The 8,380-nt window shown below is 38.4% G+C and overlaps 1 long non-coding RNA gene across 1 annotated transcript in view; it reads left to right on the top strand.

Annotated features, from left to right (window-relative positions):
* Window positions 1-297: 297 nt before the first annotated feature.
* The window catches only part of LOC139976268 (uncharacterized), a 47,713-nt gene continuing 39,630 nt past the window's right edge, over window positions 298-8,380 (top strand). The window contains exon 1 of the long non-coding RNA XR_011796057.1: window positions 298-372. This is a non-coding gene — a long non-coding RNA (uncharacterized lncRNA). The remainder of the gene's footprint in view (window positions 373-8,380) is intronic.

The raw sequence follows: 8,380 nt of genomic DNA, 5'->3' as shown, positions 1-8,380 counted from the left end.
ACACATTGCGATAAATTAAAACTTTTTCACATCTATATATAATGTCAGTAAAGTTCGGTGTAATTATCATAAAGGTGCGTGTCTACTGCAAACCGTCGTGGTACCAAAGATATTTCACCTACCGTACCCACTGATCTACACTAGTGTAGATCAGTGACCGTACCCAAAAAGTTGGATTACTTTTTCATACCCAAAGCGTGTACTTAACTTTTTCGTACCCAAAGCGTGTACTTAACTTTTTTTTCGGCGGCAAGATTTGACGCCGCATATTCATGCGCATTATTCGTAGTGTGTACACAAACATGTACGTACGGTGTGTGAAACCATCGTGCGTGTACCGAGGATAGCCTAGCTGCATTTCCAAGAATACAGGTAGACCTCAATGTGAATTAACATAATTTTACCTAAGTATGACGATTGACCGTTGTCAGATTGTTAAACATTGATCGGCCTTTGATGATGTGGTGCTGTTGAGCTATGCCTAGGTAACTTAGGGCATAGGCATAGAGGCACTCGACTTAGGCTTAGGATCGCAGCAGCATGTCATCGTATACAGTAACTGCAAGTAGGCCTAGTCACAGGCTATCAGTATCATGATAACTGCTAATAAAACAGTGATAATGAAATTACATGCTTTCAGATCACCAATTAGCACCTAAACAGAACTCAGTATTACGCCCCTACATAATCACTCCATATCTGGTGACTATAGGAACACAATATGATTAATCCCTTATGAACACATAAATCCACGATGGCCTTGTTGTTTACAATTAAAGCTAGGCCTAGGCTAGCTCTATAACACAACACTAAACAAGAAGGCAATCCATGGCTTTGCAATTCTCATCTCCCATGTCCTATTTTGATCAGTTATAAAAGCAAACTACTGCAGCAAAGTTTTGTGTAACCTGATCTTTGACATTTGTTCATGTTAGAACAAGCTTACATGGTCAAGCACGGTTGGATGACTTTTTCTTGCATACTGACATGTATGTAACTTTGTAACTAATGTAAGATATATACAACAATTAACTTTCATGTATTCAGTCACAGGCTATATGCACATTGCACAAGTTCTCATGATCACGCACCTACCCAACAAGTTTGAACACTTGCGGTCTCCCAAGGAGTTTGTGACACACTTTTTTGCTCACACTCACATTCACACATGCATACCCACAGTTAATACCTGGGGAACACCTTGTGAAGAACCCCAACTTAGGGGTAACAATGAGGATGAAGATACTGTACCTTGTGAAGAACAATGGTGGATAGCATTCACATTAGTGTTTTAATTATTCATTAATTAACCAATTGGACAGTTAATTAAATGAATGACACTTTTTATGATCCGGTTGTATTGTGTGGTGTTGCGATTTGCTGTAGCTCAACTGAGTATACTTGAAAGGGTTTTAAGCAGTTCCATATACACAAAATAAGATGATTGTGGTGTACAGAAAAGAAAAACTTATAAAGTTCAACCATTACCAAAATCCCAGATCTGGATTTATATCAGATTTAATCTGGCCACATAAAGCCAGATATAACTTGATATACAGCTATTCCAGATATACAGATAAAGTTTTATCTAGCCATATAAAGCCAAATATAACAGTTATTCCAGATAAACAGATTAAAGGGGCTACACAATTAATCCAGCCAAGCAATAAATGTCAGATGCCCTCTATTTTTCTCAAACTTCTGATTCCGTCATACACCATTTAGTGATCATAAGGCCTAACAATTGAGTTTGGGAAGACACAGGTAACAACTCTGGCCTGTCGTTAAACCCTTATTATTGTCCGTGCAACATGGTCAAAATTTGGAAGACTTCTTTGAAACCATTTTTTTTCTAAATTTATGATCGACCACGTTCCTATCTGCAGTAAGCTGCATTGTACAGAATCCGTCAGTAGTTCTACCACTTCTATTCTTTTGGGAACTTGTTGGCACTTTCGCTTCGTTAGGTCATAACAATGAACCCACTGTTCTGCAACTTCACTGTAATTGATCTACCTGCATCTGAGAATATTCCAACTGCAGACTGACTGTTTGGTGACCATGAACTGATACCCCGTTCCCATGAACCTGGTCTTACTTCAAGCAAGCATAGGTGGAGCTAAAGCTGTAACCGCAGATAAGCCCTGCATATTTGAACCCGCGTATCAACAAGCTAACTCCGGGCATAGCGGCACGCTTGGAAAACCTTGGAAAACGTCCGAACCAGGTTATTGCAATAGAGAATACGCGCAGCCAACGACAGCTATGCAGTGAGTCTTTTCGACACATGCATATATCATCCAAGCAGCGCACACACACTCATTTCTACCGGGGCTTTCCCGATACGGCAAATGTTTACCACCTTTGAAAAAGTCAATGCACTGGGCAGGGAAATCATTGTTCGTATCTGAAGCGCAATATTTTGAGTGGTACGACTTTTTGCGGGGGTTAAGTAAAAGAAATCTTTCATAGTTTCAAAAATAAAAAACAAATAAAATGGAAAACCTAAATATAATCATATCAATTATATCTAGCAGATTTGCCGACTTTGTGTGCCTACATTTGTTCCAACAACTCTGGAAAAAATCTGTTTGCACACTTTACCCAAAAGAAATATTTAAGGGAAGCCTCGCAAATCTAACCGCCGGTTCCGGGCCGGTGGAAATCTCGCACCCCTTGCTCATTATGCATGTGCATATTGGTCCCATGGTTGAATGCACACACGCTGGTTTCCAGCCGGAGTAATGAGCACAGCGTCCTGACAACACAAGGCTGGTTATTCTTCACAAACAATGAGCAAACTTGGCCAAGTGACCGGATTAACTTTTGCGGTTTTGACAGTCAATAGAGCGGTAGTTTATGTTGCAAAGTGACTTATACACTAAAATCCGCCACTACCAAATGTCCGAGATTCAGTACTTTATATAATTCTTGCAAATCTTCCACGTTATCAAACCTCACAAATAAAATTTCTTGGGTCTCTTATGAACAATTGTGAAACTCCGCTACTCGAAAGTTCGATAAAAGCAGCCTTTACCTGGGCCTATACATTATGAGCCTTGTTCAACGAGTGGTAGGTAACTATGAATTAAAAACTGAATCAGCCATTGCATTAAATATATGCCCCCCAAGAACTTCAGAAAACCCATATTGACAAACCAGGATTTAAACAAAACAATAGTTAAGCTATGCCACATATGTATGTTAAAGAGAGAACATCGACCGTAACGTTGATCTCTGAAGCTAACTGCGACACAAATTCAATGAATAAACAGATGGTTTAGGCTTGATTTTCCCATTGACTTAGTGTGTTAGGCTGCCATGTGGTTAGAGATATAAGTTACTATTCGGTGAAAATTTTACTCTACGTACATCAGTTTACAACTGCAGTGTTTACCCCTACTTAAATATCATCGTAGGCATACTGTACATGGGCTGCGAATTTTCCCAAGTACCTTGCCAAACAACCCCCCTGTCTAACACCTGTTTGTTAACATTTTTGGCACGTTTCCAAAAAACTTTTCATGGAGTAAACTATTTTGGCTCCACTCTAGAATTAATTAGGTAAGTCAGTAAAGGATCGGTAAAGTTATGCAAAATATTATCTTAGACGTTCAAGAAAAGTATATATCCCTGTAACATTAAGGTAAGTAAAACACACCTCTAGCCAACCGACTCCTCCGCATGAACAAAACATTCTATTCCCCATGATACACAAGTCTATACCATACAGACATAGCACGATATCAAGGCCCCAATAGCTACAGTATGGCTATCTTTATGAAAGTAAACCTTTTAATCCCATGTTTTAGGCCACTTGGCATGATTAACTGAATGCTAAATATTGTTTCCATGTCCTTGTAGAAAACGTCAACTTTGCAAAATACAATTAGTTGTGTTTTTGTTGTTACGTGAGATCCGTAACCGGCGAAGTGGTTAGGCTATTTACTATACACTTAGCTATGGTAGGATATTAATTTTTCCTTCTTTTTTTTTGTGGAAATTCTAGAAAATACTTTCTTTTCCCCCCGCCAGATGTGGTCGTATGGTTTATTCATAAATGGGTGTACTAAAGCCTTGTCTACATGACATTAGTTGCATTTAGCACGATATACCAGTTTCGCGTGAATTTTTCGAAAGTATTTTGCTCGATCTTTCGTAAAATTTGAAAGGTGTACCAACTTACTGTTCGTACACAATTGCTAATTTCTCTACTGATTTTCAGAGTAGTAAAGGTCGGTTTTTTTTACGAAGTTCAAAAGTCAGTAAATGAAGTTGATAAACTTTATTTCTTTCAACTTTCTTAACCATGGAATGCTAGAATAACATTTACACTTAAAACGGAGAAAGGATAATCGCATTTTTTCCACATTTATTTCAAATTTCTTTCACAAGAAATTATCGTCATTTGTTCAATCCTCATGATGTCTACGATCTAGCTGGCTAAAAAAAAGTACAGCTTCGCTGGAGTGCGAAAAATTCCCTACAGTCAACCGATTTTTTTTTCACCTAGCTAGGTAGTTTAGGTCCTGTTCTTTACAACTTAGTAGGATTATTCTAAAGTCATCCCTTATGTTAGGCTCTGGTTCACGCTTATGTGCACGTGTACAAGAAGTGAGATTGTGATTTCAGTTTTTTAGATTTTTAAATCTTAAAAATTCAGGAAACTTAATGTCCTTGCAAAAAGGCAACGAAACTTTTTGTTCCTACTTGGCCGAAAATAAGAAAGATAGCATTTTAGACATTTTAGATTCCTGCAGTGTAAATTCACATTTCCTTACTTATTTTTCACAGAAGTTTTGCTTCTGCAGTAGGATAAAATACGGCGTATAAACATACTATCTTTTTGAAACGTTTGAATACCTTGAGACTTAGCTATGATGTTTTGTTCAACTCACTATTGTGTTCATATCGGCTTAGTAAAAACTTGACCGCGGCTGTGAATGTTTGGAGAGAGTGTGCACTCAAGTGTGACTCATGATCTGCTTGTGGCTGTGCTCATTATAGCCGCGGAAAAATCCACCGGCCCGGACATGGCGGTTAGATTTGCGAGGCTTCCCTAACCCCTAACACAAAATGGTTGGGTTGGGCTCGATGTCTGCACCTGTTTTATACTGTACCATTGGACTTGACATAGATGTAAAAACTTTTCTTGGCAAGGCCAACAAGAAATTCCACTATAGTGTAATTTGCTAGTAATGCATCAAAGAAGTTATGGCGTGTCGACTAAATGCTTTACGGTGGCACATTTCCTGTTATTACTTTCTAATACAGAGTTCGCAGTATTCGAAGTGAACGTATTGGTTTTGGTGTGCTTTTACAAACATTCGCCTCATCGACTCGTCTTTGTAGGTGTAGAACACTCCTCCTTTGTTACTAGATCAATTCATGTTGGCTTAATATACATTCATCTCACCTGGTAGACCTACGCATAACTATTTGAAGAAAAAGTATTTTGTACATCCCCTTATGATCAGATGTAAGATAATGTGGTACAATTATGACTCCTAAGCAGCGTTTATAATTCATTTCTTACACTTTAAAAATTTGCTGGAAATTAGTGCTAACCCAAACAATGGTCGCGGGAAATCTTACAAGTGTATCACGTCATATCACGTCATATCTCCCTGTTATTTTTTGTTTTTGTTGTTGCTTATTTCGGACCATACTCTGAATGACGTGAAACAAAAGCTCACTGGCCTGCCAAAATCCCGATAACCCCCCCCCCCCCAGTTAAACAACAGTACGTATGCTATCTGAATTGTCTGGTGGCCCTTAGACGTTACCTTAAAAGCTAATAAATAATTTTCCAAATGTGCATTTGACAGAGAAATGATTTTTTAATCGTTTCGGGTGGATATTTCAAATATACTTGAACAGAAGAATCGTGACGTCATCTTCGCAAATGTAGATTGCGACATAAACCACGATCCAAACAGTTCCTGCAGTAACCACGACAAATACCGCATTTGAATACAGATTAATTTCTTTGTTAATTTTCGGTAAAATTCAATATAAATTATATATATGTTTTAAAAAAGTCGTTGAGCCATCATATATGTAGTGCATCATTGTTGTGGTTTTTGTGTAACACGACGAAAGTTGAACAGAAGACTCTTCGTTGTTTATCCTTTTGCTGTAAAGTTGATCCGTGAATTTTATCTCAGCAATATTTTCTTATTGATATGTTTTAGTTATAACATTTATCTTAAATATATTCCATTGATAACGATTCCTGCGGTTACAACTATTCTATGACTAATAAATGTACCCACATATTTCCCCTCTACTCAGTTTGAATTCATATGCTTTCACAAATTTTTTAAACAAACGTTACTAAGTTTATGCGCAACTTAAATCCATCTTTGTTCAAAGTCCGATATTTGGCACCATGCCACGATTACAGTTCGAGCTCTACACTATTAAACAGCTGGTCCTGCGTCAGTATCTGGGTCGCTAGTTGACTTGTGTTTTATGTTTTAAGATGATAGCAATTAACCAATCACATATTTCAACTGGTAAACGTCATTCATCAACGCTGTATATAGCGAATGTAAACTCCACCCATATTCCCTTATATGGACGTTTACTACGAGCTTCATTGACCATGATTTTGACTTGGGGACACCCAGTCTGAACGGCGGGAAAAAGTTCAGCACATCGGTTTCATGTCTATAAACATGTTCCCGCATCGGGATGTGTACACAGCAATAATTCTTTACGGTCAATTGTAAGTCTTGTCTTTTTAAGTTAGCAAACTTGTGTGCTGTGGCTCTTGTTTGACTGAATCCAGAATGCATTCATTCTAGTAAATCCTTTTATTTTTACTTTGGTATGTGACTTAAAAAAAATTCTTTTATATAGGCCTATTAGATTGTAAAATTTTACGGGCCTGATGAGTTAGTAACTAGGCTACGTGTTAGTTGGGATACTACATATTATGTTCCTGATTATCGAGAAAATAAAAGCCAGTAAACCTAGCTTAAATTTTTCAGTTTTTACTTTATTTGGCTGACCGTTCTGCCGTAGCCTTTCTCTCCCATACGCATACATATGTCTCAGCACACTGGGACATTGCGGCATGTCCCATCAAGTTTCGACATATTATTTTCGTCGCACCAAATGCCAAGCAATGATAATACTTCATCATCTGACCACATACTTCGCTCTGTAAACTTCTGCGACATACTGTACAGGAAAATATCGATAATAATAATAGTAATAATAATAATAATGGCCTTTCCGGTTATCTGGATGCCTTCAAGAAAGCAACTCACACGTTATACTCTATTTATGCAAATATACACGGGCAGCTACACTGTGTAGGCCTACTACTCAGCAATGCCTTAGGTAATTCCTTCATTCTCACTGCATCAGTCCATTGTACACATACACAACCAATTTGAAAATAGACACAGTTTATGTTGATACAGAAATAAGCAAGCGGCGGAAACCACAACTGATAAAATCCATCGTATCTTTTACACCCCCAAGACAATAGTTTATTTACATTGGTCAACGTTTACCCGGGCTTAGCTGTCCTAACCCCACCTCTCATGAGGGGCTTGCCCCGTTCCCACGGAGTAAAAGGGTGGATCGACTTGCCCTAGCCTCGATCGGTCGATCAAGAGTGAAGCAAGCCCGCATTCGTGGGAACAGGCTATGAGGGTTGTGTCATTGTGTGTGTGGGGTTCAGATAGTGAAAGGTACTTTTTCACCTCAACCATAGTAGAGTGACTGGAATGCTGTTTAGGCATAGATGTTTATGTAATAGGAGAACGCCAAGAAAGTTGTATATGTAATACTTGGAATGACCTGTTATAATTTGTAGTGTCGGACATGTGGGTAATTTTTACACACATTGAAGGTTGCACTGTGGGCAAACAAATTCATAAATCTTCGGCTCGGCCAAGTGCGAAAGATGTGATGCTTATTTATTTTGTTAGTTATTTTCACTGATGTAATGCATAGTGGTAATTCAATATGACATATGTTTGGGTGTAATACTCTTCACCTTGGAGGGACATATTTTGTTGGGACATGCCTTCCCCTCCAAAGATCAACAATAATTCTGCTTTTGACAAAAGTGTGACACAGTAGCAGATGATTCAGATGGGGTGGGGAGGGGAGGGGGGGTTGGTGGGGACTGGGCAGGCCCATATTAGCTTCAAAATGGAAAAATATAAGAAACAAAAAGGTGAAAAAGAAACAAAGGAGATCTGACTAGTGGTTCCAAATTTTTACTTATTTAATTTCAAATTGATGATTCAGGAGCCAAGGCTGGGGTGCTTACCAACCACCCCCTGCAACCAATCTGGCACTAATAATTGGTACAATTTTTCATACCATCTTTTTTGTCAGAGTATAGCCTACTGCAGGA

This window comes from Apostichopus japonicus, chromosome 11 (assembly GCF_037975245.1).
Source record: "Apostichopus japonicus isolate 1M-3 chromosome 11, ASM3797524v1, whole genome shotgun sequence".
Lineage (NCBI taxonomy): Eukaryota > Metazoa > Echinodermata > Holothuroidea > Aspidochirotida > Stichopodidae > Apostichopus > Apostichopus japonicus.
Note: the sequence above shows the minus strand (reverse complement) of the source record. Positions and strands in the feature narration are given on the sequence as shown.